The sequence below is a fragment of the Pocillopora damicornis genome, chromosome 8 (genome assembly GCF_964200805.1).
Source record: "Pocillopora damicornis chromosome 8, jaPocDami1.2, whole genome shotgun sequence".
NCBI classification, from domain to species: Eukaryota; Metazoa; Cnidaria; class Anthozoa; order Scleractinia; family Pocilloporidae; genus Pocillopora; species Pocillopora damicornis.
In genome coordinates, this window is record NC_142677.1 from 4,435,291 (window position 1) to 4,451,405 (window position 16,115).

Sequence of the window (16,115 nt, forward strand, 5' to 3'; positions counted from 1 at the left end):
AGGTGGAGAAACACCATAGGCAGCCAGCTTGGCAAGGAGGAGGTCGTGCGATATCATATCAAAAGCTTTACTCAGATCCATAGAAACTGCGCCAACAAAACATTTCTTGTCAAGAGCATTCCTCCAGTCCTCAATCAACCGTAGATGTACCGCCTCACAGCTGTAACCCCATCTATTCGCAAACAGGAACGGTGACAATATCGATCTAAAATAATCAGAGAGTTGGCGTGCAAGGCAATTCTCAAAAGCTTTGTCCAGTGTAACTAGAATCGACACTGGCCGATAGTTCGATTTATTGTGAGGATTGTCCTTTTTGGAGATGGGGCAGATTTCGGCAAGCTTCCGAGCAGCCGGCACAGATGTCGGAGATCAATGATCTTGTTGATAAGAACAGATAGCGGATAGGCAAGAGCATCAGCACCATCCCGCAATGTTCATGGCGGTATCTTATCATAACCAGTTGCCTTTTGTGGATCAAGCGACTTAAGTATATTTTCGACTTTAGGTGCATGAACTTACAGAGCGGAACTGAAAAGCCTCTCTCGCAGAGCAGTGTGTCTGTGTAGCCGAGATGCTTGGATGACAGGTAAAACGGGGGGTTATCATTGTAATGCCCATCATTATCGTTATCCTTCAAAAAGGATGAAAAGTGTGCAATAAAAATTTGTGCTACTTCCAGTTTATTGACAATAAGACTCCCACCCTCTTTAAGATGAATGAAATCCTGGCTGATGTTTTTCTTTGAGTGCATGAAAGACTTGAACGTTTGTCAAAATTTCTTGGGATTGCCTGTGGCGTTTGAGGCGGTGGTACGAAAATAGTTGGATACAGCCTTACGTCTCAATGAAGATGTGAGGTTTCGCTGGGTCTTGTATCTGTCCCAATCTAGCCGGCGCTTAGACTCGTTGCAAAGGCGCTTTAATTTGTTGCGTCTCCTAATTGCCTCAAGTAACTCAGTAACTCATAAATGACACGTGCTCACGATTTGCTGTTTTACGTTTAATAGGTGAGTGGTTGTCAAGAACGCTAGATAACAAGTAACTCTAAGCCCAGTGGATGTCGTCAATGTCCTCAAATATATATGCGACGTCAAATGGAGTCGAATGCAAGTCATCGCAAAATCGTTCGGGATCGTAATTCTCAATAGTGCGTCTTTCGACGGTTATAGGGAAAGTCCTCTGACAGTGTGACCTGCTGACAACATAGACCAGGTCTATGATGGTCAATTAAGCTCAAATCGAAAGTGCCACACGTTAATACATCTAGGTATTAGGATAATATGTAAATAGGAAAACTACAGACTAAACATAATTACAGTTAGTAATTAATCTTTCATCTTATTAATTGGAGTATCTGTGTCGACATAGGAGTTTTCAGTTTCTAGAATTTCGATTAATCTTGTTGGAATGGATTTTTTAAAAGAGTTCTTGAATGAGTTTTTGAGACTAGTTGGTATCCCATTCCAGATTTTAACGCCAACACGTGAAAAGGCCTTACTTTGAACATTAAGTGCAGATTTTTTAGTATAAAAATGCTCAGACGTTGATGAACGTGTGCCGTAAGAGTGAACGCTGGTAATTTTAGAAAACAAAATCGAAATATTAATCGGTGCAGAACTAGTATTGATGTCGTACTTTAAATAAGAAATTTTTCCATAATATTGGAAATCTAGCGGTGGAAGCTTTGCTTTCAAGAAAAGTGGTATGCATGCTCCCTTACTGGAGCAAAGTGAATAAGACGGAGTAAACGTTTTTGAAGGACAAGAATGTTATTTAAAAAGGCCTAGATGCAGTTCCCCAAGAAGTTAATCCATACGTTATATTAGGTGCAATGAGGGACCTATAAATATCAAGAAGAGTTCGATTAGGAGCAATATGTCTTAACTTCGCAATAAGACCGACAGTATTACTTATTTTTGTTGTAAGGGTATAGATATGGTTTTTCCAACTTAGATTTTCATCAATCAATAACCCAAGATATTTCATGCAATTCTTATGTTCAAGGGTAATATTCTTATTTTCTTCATTTTCAAAAATATTAACTTGTAGCAGGTAATTAAGTCTTTTTTGCTATGGGCGAAAAATAACAAAGTTTGATTGCTTTCTGTTAAGTAAAAGTTTATTTACGGTTAGCCAATCGAATAGGTTGTTCAATTCAATATTTACAATTAATTCCAATGTCTTGAGATTTTCGTGAGAGTAAAGGACATCTGCCAAAAGAAAAAATTTAAGTTTCCTGGAGCAATATTGAATATCATTGACATATAGCAAACATGGCAAAAAGAGGAGTGGCCCTGGAACGGACCCTTGGGTAACACCACAGCTAACTACTTCTTTATCCGAAATAAAAGAGTTAATCTCAGTTGTTTGAGTACGATTTGTTAAATATGAGGAAAACCACTGATTGTCAATTCCTCGAAGGCCGTAATATTTGAGTTTATCAAGTAATATTTTATGGTCCACCGTGTCAAAAGCTTTCTTAAGGTCGATGAACACCCCACAAGAAAAAAGCCTTTTATCCATATTGGTACGGATGGATTCCACCATGTCAAGTATAGCATGTTCAGTTGAGTTTGCGAAAACCGTATTGGGATGAAGATAATAGTAGGTGTTTTTGTATGAAAACTTTCATTCTGTTGTACATAATTTTCTCTAAAATCCTGTTGAAGTTTTACAGTAATGAAATCGGTCTATAATTGAAGGCATCTGTTTCATCGTCAGCTTTGTAGGCGGGTATAACTTTGGACATTTTCAGTTTAGAGGGGTATGCCCCCAGACTGACAGACTTGTTGAGAAAATTTGCTAGGACAGGGGATATTATGTCACAAGAGCGTTTAAGAAGTTGTGCAGAACAAGAGTAAAGGCCAGATGACTTATTGTTCGGTATGGATAAAATTTCAAGCTTCACTTCATGTGGAGTAACAGGTTTGAAGAAGAATGAGGTGTCAGGTGATTTGGAGTTACGGAGATAGTCCATATAAGGATGCTCAGCTTGAGGCAGTTTGGTTGCTAAGTTATTACCAACAGATGAGAAATACTTATTTACAATGTTGGGAATACGCAATGGGTCATTGATAACACTATTGACTTCCAAAACTGTCGTCAAGATACACAAAACTAGTATGCTCCATGAAAAACTAGCGCTTCAATAAGAGGCGCTATAATTTGGTGAAACAATAACTAGCGCTACTAAGGCCGAAAGGCAAAAATGTAAAGGTGAAATATTTGAGCACGCCATCGATTGACCACGCAAAGCCGAGAAACGCTTGATGCTCTGAACAGATATCCACGTGGTGATACCCCGATTTAAAGCCCCATGTAAGACACCAGTGGCCTTCCTCTGGGACTTGAGACAAAGAGGGATGATCTTTATACTTGAACTTAAATTTGACCAGACAATTGTTTACGTGTCTTGAATCAATTGCTAAGCGCAGCTTTTTTACCCTCTGCTACTGTTAAGGGGTTAACACAGAATATAGGGACGCTGTGTTCAACGATGCAGCCATGAGCTGAGGCTGATTTGTTATTGGGCAACAAACACAGGGGCAGATACTCCGCAAAAGGGAGTCTGAACCCCCGCCGAACACCATCTAAAACAAACTCAGGCGCATTTAAAGTAGTTTTCCAAAACCCATGGCAGAATTGAAACAGCCTTTCACACCTCAGCTGTTGTTCCGAATATTGAACTCGTAAAAATTTCCAAGAAAAAAAAAAAACAAGGAAAGTCATAACCAACCTGCAAATGACGATGATCATCCGACACTAACCAAAAGCCAGTCATCCCCGATGAGAAGTGCTTCTCGCTGAATCGGCGGACTTTGAGCTTGAGCAGAAGGCGCTTAAATGACCAAACTCTCCACACTATAACACAAACGAATTAAAATTAACAGCTTATGCGGATGCGTTCACAGACCCGAAGGACAAACACTCAATTACTCAACACTTTTATAGCGCTATTCAAATAACTTAACACTTAAGAGACACGCTGAAACACTCACTAATGAACACAGAATTCCATTCAGAACTTGCAGAAACAAAGATCTGCTCAACTTCGTAACGCAGATATTTTGATAGTCCAACAAATACTTCGCGGGAATAGGGGTGTAGCTAAGAGGTCTTCTAGGGGGGAGGAGAGGGTCCCCTATTTAGGGTGTGGTTTTTGGATATTTCAATAAAATTTCGGATCAATATCAGTATCTGGGCAACTACCCACCTACCCTTCCCCTAACCCAACATTAACCCTAACTTGTTATTGAGTTAGGGGAGGGGTAGGTGGGCAGTTGCCCAGATACTGATATTGATCCGAAATTTCTTTTGTTACCAAATTCCATTTTTTTATTTGACTTACATAAATTTATCTAATGAACAAGAGGTACAAAGGTGACCAATATAAAGTAGAAATACACCAACATTTTCTAAGATCAAGAGTCTCCTGACATGAAATCATTAACTCTTCACTCCCAAGATCTCATTAGCAATTCTCCTTACTGTCTGCCATACAATTATTGTAATATGATTTTGGAGACTTTGGTATTGGATCAAGTAATGATCCTCCAGCTGATACTATTCTTTATTCCCATCACTCTTCTGCTTGATATTGTATTGATATTGTAAGGAGAAATTCTGTCTTGGTCACTCATGAGAGTTATAGGGTTAAAAGGATTTAAATACCCATGGCTCTTTTACACCACAAGCATCTCCATAAAAAGTGAAAAGTTTACCTAAAGTGTTATTCATTATAGCTTGAATGAAACTAACTCTCATTTATGAGTACCATGGAAGGGGTTTTGAAAGGTAAAGTTACTTCTTGGACATTGGAATATTCCCTGTAAACAAGAGAAAAATGCCTTATTAGTATGAAGGGCTTGAGATCCATTGATAGGGTTGTTTTTGTTCACACCAGCTTATCACTGCTTTTACCAGTTGTACTGGCAGGACCCTCCTGGATTCCCATTTGGAAGGCCTCATTGGGGAAGGCCTTTTTGGGGCAGGTCTGGTGAAGGTGGTGAAAGACGACCCCCTTTCAAGGTAGGGTAACGTACATGGAAAGATGTCACAGATGAGGGCCCACTCGTTCAAAGGGTGAATAACGCTATCGAATGGATTTTGATGTTATTCGCCAGCCGGGAGGTCCGTATTAGGAAAAGCTGTGCCCGAGGTCTTGAGTACCGCCAGAGGCTATAGGCTGAGGGCAGTACTCAAGACAGAGGGCACAGTTTTTCCCAATACGGACCGACCTAAGCTGGTGAATAACATTTTAAATTTTTTTCCTTAAACTTAACGAAATTCTTTCCTGAAGAACCCAAATGAATTAGGGCTGTGATTACCGCAAGATCTACCATAAACTGAATAATTTTTGAGCAAGTGAATGGTAGTTAAAATAGAGGTGATGCAAACTAAAGAGAGAGGCTTTATCGAAACATTTTCATTTGCGTACTGATAAAGGAGATTTAGTTTGGCAAGGACTGTCGCGACATTGTTTTCTTTAAAAGCAGACGGAAAGTATTATTCACTCCCAACGAGGATTAATTAATGTCCGAAGTGTAACCTCGAAAGGTTACCAAAGAGAACGAGCGGTAAATTCGGATGCACACGGTGATCTTTATTGTTTTTAGATGATAGCGCTAAGACAAAATTTGCTTGATGAGAGTAGCGGTTAAGGTTGCGTGCGTGTGGTTCGAACTAAAAGAAAACCAACAGAAACTAATCTAAGAAAAATGTGTTGCTAAATGTAACAATTAACCTAACTAAAAAGGAAGCGATTGCACGGAAAAAAAATACGAAAACTATACCAATAATACATACAAATGGTAAACAAAGTAAATGTAAAAGAAATTAAAACTTACTTTGGTCTAGCTCCTAACGGTAGTAAATTGCTTGCAGCGAACGGTAGCACATAGCTTGTAGCGATTATCTAGCAGTGACGATTTAGCAGTGATGATTTAGCAGTGATGATTTAGCAGCCATGACTAGCAGCGACGATTGAAATAAAATCTCTACACGTGCATTTAAGTGGGAATTTGATCGGAGATAACAAACTTACTGTGGTAATCATTAACTAACAAAAGACTTAAAAATGAACCAGAACTAAACCACTAACTAAAAGAACGGATGATGCACATAAAGGAACTCTGCAGGCACAAGGAGATGGAAAGAACTGGAATGGAGAAGAAACTTATCTCCTATACTAATTTTTCTGTAGTAGAAGTGTAAAAAGTTGTACATAAAGTGGCAAGAGAAACAGGTTTTCTTTGTATCCTTACTATTTAAGAAAGGGAGGGAGGAGGGGTTGTTTATTTGTGAGGGGTGCCTGGTTTACATTTTGGCCAAGGGGGGTGGGTACTTATTTAGGGTAGGGTGCTTATTAGAGGGTGGGCACCTTTGAAGCAATAGGCTATTGAATGTGGCCTAACATTCAAGTTCATGGACTCAGTGAACAGTACCAGTACATGATTTGTTTTGTTTCTAATCAGGTTTTATTCATTGCTTTGCCTCAAATGTGTACATTTATTCTGATGAATATATGACTGTGAATATATCTAAATTATAGATTTTTCTGTGATGGCTTTCAATTTAATCCAGTTTACATGATTGTACTCTTCAACTTGCCTAGAAGGATTTGAAGTTGCAAGTCAAATTTTTATCTCAGAATTGAAGTCACAATGGATATTCAGTAAGAGACACTTTTCAAGTCACAAATTTATGTGGATGTGGTTGCAGGAACTGCGTGATGGTGTAGAGCTTCACCAATCTAGAGGGGCAATCAACCAACTCAAATACAGAGGTCTGGAGGTAACTCATCCAGTGTTATTAAAATATTAAATAAAAATTTAAAATACATTTTGTTGTCTTTCCACCACTATGCCATTTTATTTTATAAGGGCATCAAAATACATAAAATTAGATTATCATGTTATTAGTATAGGTAATAACATGATTTTGGGTGCCATTTGGTTTTAATAAGCACAAATACATTTTTTGAAGACGACAAAATTGCATGAGCCCCCAGGGCAAGTGCAAATTGCAATCTTTGAAACATTGAAAAAGTGCTTACAATGCTAAATTGCACGAGAAATCATGTTTTTACTTGTTAATAATAAACATGAAAAAACATCACAGAGAGTCAAGACAAAATAATGTAAATTTTGGCAGCATGCACACTATTTGAGAGTGCACTCATTTCCAGCCAGTCAGACGTGCATAATTTTTTTATGTACATTAGTACACTGAAAAACAGGGCAAAAGTACTGGTGGAAAGTAGGGTAACAAAATGACTGTATTGAATGGTACTTTGAGTTATCCGCCTTTGTTATTTGTTAAACCATCAATTAACATGTATATATTTACCCCTGCCACCCCCAGGGTTTTGTTGCTGCTATTTCACCTTTTAACTTCACTGCTATTGGTGGAAACTTAGCTGGTACCCCAGCAATTGTGGGCAATGTTGTTCTCTGGAAACCTGCCTTAACAACAATGTTGGCCAGTTACCTGGTGTACAAAATCTTCCAAGAGGCTGGTGTTCCTGATGGTAATGAATCTTTTTTTTATTGTTTACTTATATGCGGTTGAAAATAATGCTAGTCTAGAATCAAATAGTGGTTAGAGACCAAGGCTGTCATTAACCTCTTCACTCTTGAGAAATGTACTAAGCTAGAAATCCTCCCCACTCATTGCCATACATTTCTTTGTTGGCTAGTAGTGAGAATTTTGTTGCAGAACAAAATAAAATATTGCTTTGATTATTGAGTTGATAAACTCCATAATCATCATTACCTGCCTGCTAGACAAAGAAGTTTTTTTTTGCAAGACAATTTAGTTATCACTCAAAAGGGATAAAGACTGTGACCCACTATAACCCTTGACACAACATGTTATATCCTTTGTCAATCGTTAAATTTGTACCTCAAAATCCCTATATGATATTGTAAATTTATCTATTCTGTAACAGTAAATTTGTCCTATTCACAATCCTATAAGGTAATAAGTAATTTGTGAATGCTTATATAATAGTTTTAGGTCAAACACACAACCCACTTATAGTAGCACTCACGCTAATTGTAGGCACATGAAGACTTGTAAATACAAATCAAAGGAGTAAATTGTATGTTTGCACAATTGTCAGGGTTGAGTTTTTTAGAGGTTGGTAACTTGCTGGGGTGCAAAAAACATTGAAACTTTTTTATGACAGCTCTGCAGTCATTATGTGATGTCAATAAGGAGCTTGACTCACACAATGACTTCCACTCAGGTTTTGTAATTTAAAACAACACCCTATCTTTTCATAACCATTCTCTCTCAGAAAATCAAATTCTATGATCCTCAGAGGAGACTGTACAGAGACCAACTTACTATAAATACAGGGCATACATTTTGTTTCCTGTGCTGTTGTTGCTGGAAATGATCTAGTGTTTTCTCAGTTGATTAGTGATAAATGAACATAAATCCTCAGAGCTGTTGGTGTGATCTATCAATGATTATTTACTATTTTCTTGGCAGGTGTTGTGAACTTTATTCCATCATCTGGCAAGACATTTGGAGATGTGATAACAGCATCACCTCATTTAGCAGGAATTAACTTTACTGGCAGCGTTGAGTAAGTCACAGAACCCTATCTCCTTCCTGTGTCATTTGCCCCCCTTTTTCCTCTCTGAGAAAAAGAGAATTGTGGGCTCACCTTGCAATCAGCAGCTGGCTACCAAGTATGAGCAATTTTTATATTGATTGAATAATTTTTCAACTTTTCCTCAAGTAAATTATACATAGTCTATTTACAATTGATTTAAAATGTATGCATAAAGAAATGCTGCTAATTTTCCATGAGCCTGCAGGGCAGGTGTAATTTGGGAAGCAAGTGCTCAGAATTTTCTTAGCAAAATTATGACTGTCATCTTTAATTTTAATGGCAACAGAAGGCTGGGGAGAGAAAGAAATTTGTACCTTGGGGGTGAGCAGCAGTAAAAAAATGAGGAGAGGGGTGGGGTGGGGGAGTGAATATTTTTGCCTCTCCTCATCCCCTCTCCCCATGGTTGACTCTAAATCCAAATCAAACATGGCCAGTTGAACAAACGATTGCATGCTTCTTAACGTTAATTCACCCTAATAAGACACCTGCACTGCAGGCTAATTTTCCATCTCTTCACTGTGTAAACTATTGTGATCACTTTGGTTTATTTCTTCAGAACATTTAGACACATTTGGAAAAATGTTGCAGAGAACATTGATATATACAGGTAAGCCAACCATGCCAGCTCATACATTATTGTTAACCATTTCAGTTCTAAGGTCTAAAAATACTTTATCCACACTCAATCAACACTCCGCTCAGTCTGCCATTCTTTTTGTGTAATTTTGACTCAAAGAATTTGATGTTTTAACTCTTTACACTGTCGCATCAGTATACATATTCTCCGTGATATTCCCCTATACATTTCCTAAGGAGCTGACAAGGAGAATTTGTTTAACAATCATGAGCTTCTTCAGTTGTTGATCATTTCCTTTATTCTTGTCACCGTTACATTTGATTCAGAGGTGTGCTTTAAGGAGAAATTAGATGCTGGTCACTCTTAGAGGTTAAAGGGTTAAATGAAACTATGTCCCTTTAGTATTGATAGTTTCCTTTCTTTACATAACTTCTCCCTTTTGGTTGAAAATGTTTTGGCACTGTTTGAGAGAGAGTGTTAAATGGCTCAGAAAACTTGGAAACATTGTTTCAAGCAGGTTGAAAACCACTAGCCTTAATCTTGTTCAGATAATAAAGGAAAAATCAAAAAGGTGTTTGCTTTTTAGTGATTTTCTGAGGTACAATCATCCTGCTATTTTCAAACAGCATTGATCACATACAGTATCTTGAGAATTCAAGATTGTATAAAAAGTTTGGGAAAGCCATGATTTTGGAGGAACCATTTTGCCTACCAACCAGTGAGGTTGGTAGGCATATATAATTAGATCTAGAACCCAGCCTTGGAAGTTACTAAAAACTGTTAATTTACTTGTTATTTTGTTTGCAGAACCTTCCCAAGATTAATTGGAGGTTTGTGAAATCTCAGTTTTGAAGCAGGGTGTTTTTGAAAAGGTTCTTAATATGAAGATTAAAACTCTTTAACCTTTTTTTTTATCTTGTGTATGTGGTTGCAGAATGTGGAGGATAGAATTTCCACTTTTTACACGAGTCTGCTGACATAGGTAAAGTTTGTTTGAGTTTGAGTTTCATAATTGCTAATAGTAACTAACTAATGAAATAGCAGCACTCCGTATGGCTCGAGGGCTTCGCCTAGGGGCCATAAATCCGAAAAGAGGAAACTCAGTTCGTAACTTGCCGCACATACGTCGAACAAGCGGCATAACCACAGCGGCGTCAGTATAAATCAGCCTTACAGTCTTGAGTATGTTCTATCGAAGAGTTTAACTCCTTAAAGATATTAATAGTTTTCTGAAAGTCTTCAGAATACCATTAGGAGGGTAAATCCTCCTTATTCATGCAAGCCTCGCGCACACCCGTTTTCCTTTCGTTAAATCAAGGAGGACATTTTACGTGGAACTTTTAAATGATCAACTCTGTACTCTGAAAAAGTTTTTTAAAAATACTAATTCAATTTTCAACTCGTTGAATATTTCAGACACGGTGGTTAACTGTACCATTAGAGCATCTTATGGGTATAGTGGTCAGAAATGTTCCGCGTGTTCAAGAATTTATGTTCCAGAATCCAAGTGGGCAGAGGTAAGCTTTCCATTTACCTCATTGTTTGAAATTTGCATGGCAGGATAAACTCGCAAATCTCATTATTTTAAAAAAATGCCATAATAAGGTAACTTGAACAATAAACGCCACGAATGTTGTAATCGCTAAATAAAATTGTTTTAAAAGTTTATGTAATAAGGTGCTGTCTGTATAAGGCGAAGGAAGGATTTTCAAATAATGGGGCGCTAGCCATTTGAATGGAATTCCTAGTTAGAAATTTCCATCAAATGGTACATACCTCATGCTCCCAAGCTTGAGGTTAACGCTCATACTGTAAATTAAGGCCCCGATTATTTTGCATCCCAATTTATGATTAGAGAGGAAAAAGGAGGCTCCGTAGGTTACTGTACAGACCTAGAAAATGAGTTTAATTAAATAATTAACTTCAATTAATGCAATTAATAGTGTGGAGGCGCGGTGGCTTATGGATCGGGTGGTGAGGGTTCGAGCCCTGGCCGGGGTCATTGTGTTGTGTTCCTAGGCAAGAAACTTTCACAGTGCTTCTCTTCACCCAGGTATACAAATGGGTAACAGCAAATATGCTGGGGGTAACCCTGCGATGGACTAGCATCCCACCCAGGGGGGAGTATCAATACTCCTAGCCGCTTCATGCTAAGAAAACCGGAGTTAAACACCGGCCCCATGGGCCACCTGGGCCCGTATAAAGTCTTTACTTACTTACTAATACAATTAATATATCTGTGATTTTTTGGTTTTTACTAGTAGTCCTTTTTCTTCATACTTTAGGTTAAGGAACTTCTTATTCAAAAACACAAAGAACTGAAAATGGGTTCGGTAAGTAAGCTTGCTACATAACAGGTTTTCTCGACATCTTATCTAGGGTACACTGATACAATCTTTAATTTTAACAAGCCTTGATTGTCACGCTTCATACAGTAATTTTCAAATGTTTGTCGAAAGTAATCTGGGATTGCATTGGTTTTGCTTCAATTTGCTTTGTGAGTGGTCCACATAATTCGTGCCACTCTCTCAAACGATCAGATTCGAAACTAACACCGATCTCGTCTTTTTTGCCCTCGTTTGTCTGCGCTTTTGATAAGCGATTTACTCGTATTTACTTTGCCTTTTCATTGACTTCTTGTGTTATTTTTCCTAGTTCTAATTGATTGTTGTGATGACTTTGGTTTTGCTTTAACGACACTTGAACGAAAAGCGCTGTAACCAGTTGTTAAAATGTTATCTCTCATTGCAGCCAGAGGATTATGATACCTTTGTATCAGCGGTTATTGATGGCAAGGTAAAACCCTTTTACCTAATTTGTGATCCTGAGGAAGTACATAGCTAGGTTTGTGATTAACATTCCAGTGATTTTTTGTCTTTTTTTTTTTCAGTCGTACAAGAAAATAAAAGAGTACATCGATTATGCCAAAGAAAGCCCAGATCTCAGTATTATTGCCGGAGGAAAGTGCGATGACAGGTGAGATTGACTTGAGTTTACCAGAAGGATGTTTCCTGTGCGCTGCTCATAGTGTTATTATTAGGATAATAGTACATTATGATAATTAAGTAAATGTTAAGTTTCTCAGTGATTTCTTGTTCATACCCTCCTCTGCATGACACCGATTATTTACAATTTGATTTTCGGAGGGTACCGTTCTACTTCAGGACGACATCGTCCGTTTCCGCAAACTTGCGTCCGTTTCCATCTGATTTCGGACACTTGCGCCCGTTTTATAGCCTGCAGAACGGGCTTATTTTCATCCGTTTTGTAGGCGAACGGAGGCATGCGCGAGGTGAGCGCGAATTGCTCTTCCCTCGCGCGACTCGCACTTCGCGCTCGCCACGCACTTGCCTCCGCCTGCCACACAAAATTACGCTTGTTCTGCGGGCTAGAAAAAAGGACGCAGGAGTCCCAGATCACATGGAAACATGCAGAAACTGATGCAAGTAAACGCAAACTGACGATATCTTCCTGAAGTAGATATTTTGTGCTTCTGGTTTCGGAAAATTGTATGTTTTTGGACGATACCATCTGGTTTCGGACACTTGCTTCCGTTTGCGGAAGATCGCGTCTGTTCTTGAACAGTACCGTTCGGCTTCGGACACTTCAGCCAAAAAAGATAGCAGACTTTCGTCCGCTTTCGGACACTTGCGTCCGTTCTTGGACGGTATTGACTGGTTTCGGACATCGGTTTTCAGACGTTTTGGTCCGATTTCAAAAACTGGGTCCGTTTTCGTAACGATATCCGCTGATTTCAGACACTTCTAGAAGTCGATACACGACAAAAGTGGAAGTAACAATAATGAAATTTGCGAGGTATAACTTGTACTTCGTATACCTTTAGAAAAGTGTGTTCTTAAGTAATTTGAAATCCTTCTCTTCTTCTTCCTTAGTGTGGGTTATTTTGTTGAACCAACTATCATCGAGACTAAGAAACCCGATGACAAACTCATGAACGAGGTAAACGCATTTCTGTCAAAAGTTTTCTTCTTTACTATTTATAAATTGTACGGTTCTGATTGCTGCCTCATTCATTTCTTTTAATTTTGTTTGATTCTGTCTAATTTCTTCTTCAGGAAATTTTCGGCCCTGTTCTTACCGTATACGTATACCCAGACCAAAAATGCAAGGAGACGCTTCAATTAGTAAGAGCACTGTTAGCTAATATAGGAGTGTAGTTGTCAACGGTTTGTTGAAAATTATTTAGCATTGTATTGGTTTTTTTAATTTACTTCACTTTGTGATTGGCAGACTCTCAACCAATCAGCTGATAAATTTAAAACCGATTTTAAACCCGGTTAATTGTTTTCCGGCACCTTTGTCAGTTTTACTTTTTTATACTCTGGGTTCTGATGGAGCAGTTTTCGACTGAGTTTCGTTAACTCAAAACAACGACCTATCAGAAGAAGAGAAAATACCTTTATGAGCTCATGAGGACTGCAAGTGAAAACAACCATATAGTCTAAAGGGTGGGAAAAACGCAGGCGACCAAGTCGTGATTGGTTTTAGTTTTGTATCTGATTGGTTGAGAGTGGCGCGAGTTTTCTGGACCAATCACAATTCGAAGTAAAGCAACGTCATTGAAAATTTTCGATTACTTTTGACACTCAAATGAAAATCGCTTTATTTTCGTTTGTTTTGATGGGCACTGTTTTTAATTTGGTTTTGGTTTACGACGCGCAAACGAAATCCGCTGAATCTGCGACCATCTTGAATGAGTCTGAATCTGTGACCATCTTGTGGAGGAAATAAATACAGAAGTGTTCCTGTGCTTTAGATTTGATATTTCACTATTGCTGCCTCGTAGGTAGACAAGACTTCTCCATTTACTCTGACCGGGTCCATTTTTGCAAAAGACAGGTTAGTATTTATCTGCTTTGAGTCGAAATTAGATATGTTAGTGAACCGAAAGTGCGTTTACTCTTGTATTTTGGGATGAAAAACCTTGCAGATATTTTATCCAAGAAGCAGCTGATATTCTGAAAGATGCAGCTGGTAACTTTTATATCAACGACAAATCAACTGGATCTGTTGTGGGTCAGCAACCTTTTGGAGGTGCGCGTCTTTCAGGTTAGTTTTCCACGTCACTATCTCATCCCTTTCGATATTCCTATACACTTTTAAAATGATATAACTCCTTGGCTCGTGTGGTTGTTTATAGTTTTGATTTATTATTCCTGCGAGACAGCTTGCTTTCTGGCTACCATATCGGTGACAAGGAGCTAAAATGATCCTGGGCTCGAGATTGCCTGACAGCTAGATTTTGGACCGCCTCGTAGTCGCTTTAGCGTTTGCACATGCGTAGACTTTTGACCGCTGCGGTCACTTTGTGGCTTGCCGTTCATAGTAGTAAAATAGGTAATTTAGTGTTAACAACTGAGTTGAAAACGTAAATTCGCTACCGTAAAGGGTAAAAAAGCTGACGTTTCGAGCGTTAGCCCTTCGTCAGCTTTTTTACCCTTTACGGTGGCGAATTTACGTTTTCAACTCAGTTGTTAACACTAAATTACCTGCTATACTCTCCCACCGAGGCAGCACCACAGTTTCTTTAGAAACTTTCCCCTTTATTCATAGTAGTAAAGTGTTTGATTTGTCCCCATGGTAACCAGTGGCTTTATTCCAGGAACAAATGACAAGGCAGGCAGCTCTCATTACATCTTGAGATGGGTCTCACCACAAAGTGTTAAAGAAACCGTGGTACCAATCGATGACTACAAATATCCGCATCAATCATGAATTACTTCAGTCAGTGCTGTAATTTTCTGAGAAGAACAGAATGTATTCGATGGTTTCAAAGCAAATTTCTGCTCTCGCTAAGGGCGGAAGTGAATGCAGTAAAGGAAGTAAGGAAGAATTCGGAAACTGTCCAGAAATCATCGAAAATGATTTGCAGTTTTAAATGAACGATTTTTTAACAAGCGTTTCAAAAACGTTGGGAATGAGATTGCTCTATTTACTTGAAATTTAATTTGAATAATTTTGGGAAAATTTTGTACAGAAGATGCATCGATATCAAGCCATACGTAGTGAAAATGTGCATGGTTTCTTATCAAGAACAAATGTCTTGAGGAAAACGAATAAATAAATCAATTATCTAATTTTAACCACTGAATATGTCACCTTGAAGATTTCCCAGCGTTCAATTAAGATAGAAGTCCAAATAACGGGGTATTTAATTTATTTTTCTGGCCTTGTGCAAAAATAAACATGATCGTTTTCAATTGTTGTCAGTGTGTTCTGGGAACCAGACCTTTTTTAATTAGGAAAAAAAATAATTAGTAAGTTGGACTGTCATCAAAGTAACCTGTTTTAGGTGTTCATTTGTAAAACGAAGCTCTAAGGTGAAAACCGGGGAGAACCTGTCAATCAAAATGACTAGGGCAATTTCAGTTTTTACAAAAAATCCGGTAATTTTATTCAACTCTGCTCTGTGATTGGTCCAGAAAACTCGTGCAATCCTCCCAACCAATCAGATATAAAACTAAAACCAATCGTGACCTGATTACTCGCGTTTTCCCGCGCTTCACCTGTTTTCAACTCAATCGAAAGGCGCTCTAAAAGTGCCAACCGATCACATATGGTTCTCCCAGCGCTACACGATCCGAGTAGTTTAGTGTGGATAACCGGCAAAAACCCATCAAGAAGTATGCGTTTTCAAACGAAACGGTAGTACAGAAAGGGGCCTGAGGCAGGCGTTTCTCCGACGGTAACATACCATACTTTTACCAGTCAAACAAAGGGGTAGGTTTCTAAAGAAACTGTGTCGCCACGTCGGTGGGATAGAATTACAAGGTAATTTGGTATTATCAACTGAGTTGATAACGTAAATTTCCCACCGTAAAGAGTTTCAAAGCTGACGTTTTGAGGGTTGGCCCTTCGTCAGAGCAAATGCTTTAACCAGCCTCATCAAATAGTT

General features: G+C 38.5%; 1 long non-coding RNA gene and 1 pseudogene across 2 annotated transcripts; one reads left to right on the forward strand and one right to left on the reverse strand.

Annotated features, from left to right (window-relative positions):
• Nucleotides 1–2,100: 2,100 nt before the first annotated feature.
• On the reverse strand, nt 2,101–5,994 carry LOC149041051 (uncharacterized). The gene is made up of 3 exons (XR_016189089.1): nt 5,846–5,994; nt 3,736–3,860; nt 2,101–2,209 (listed from the first exon to the last, which is right to left on the reverse strand). It is a non-coding gene; the product is annotated as an uncharacterized LOC149041051 (long non-coding RNA).
• Nucleotides 5,995–6,477: 483 nt separating this feature from the next.
• Nucleotides 6,478–15,420, forward strand: LOC149041052 (delta-1-pyrroline-5-carboxylate dehydrogenase, mitochondrial-like; annotated as a pseudogene). Its single transcript, XR_016189054.1, has 16 exons — nt 6,478–6,528; nt 6,720–6,791; nt 7,362–7,527; nt 8,496–8,592; nt 9,179–9,229; nt 10,007–10,029; nt 10,134–10,181; nt 10,616–10,716; nt 11,485–11,532; nt 11,951–11,995; nt 12,090–12,175; nt 13,093–13,159; nt 13,276–13,344; nt 14,007–14,059; nt 14,151–14,269; nt 14,823–15,420. The product of XR_016189054.1 is annotated as a delta-1-pyrroline-5-carboxylate dehydrogenase, mitochondrial-like (transcript).
• Nucleotides 15,421–16,115: the final 695 nt, after the last annotated feature.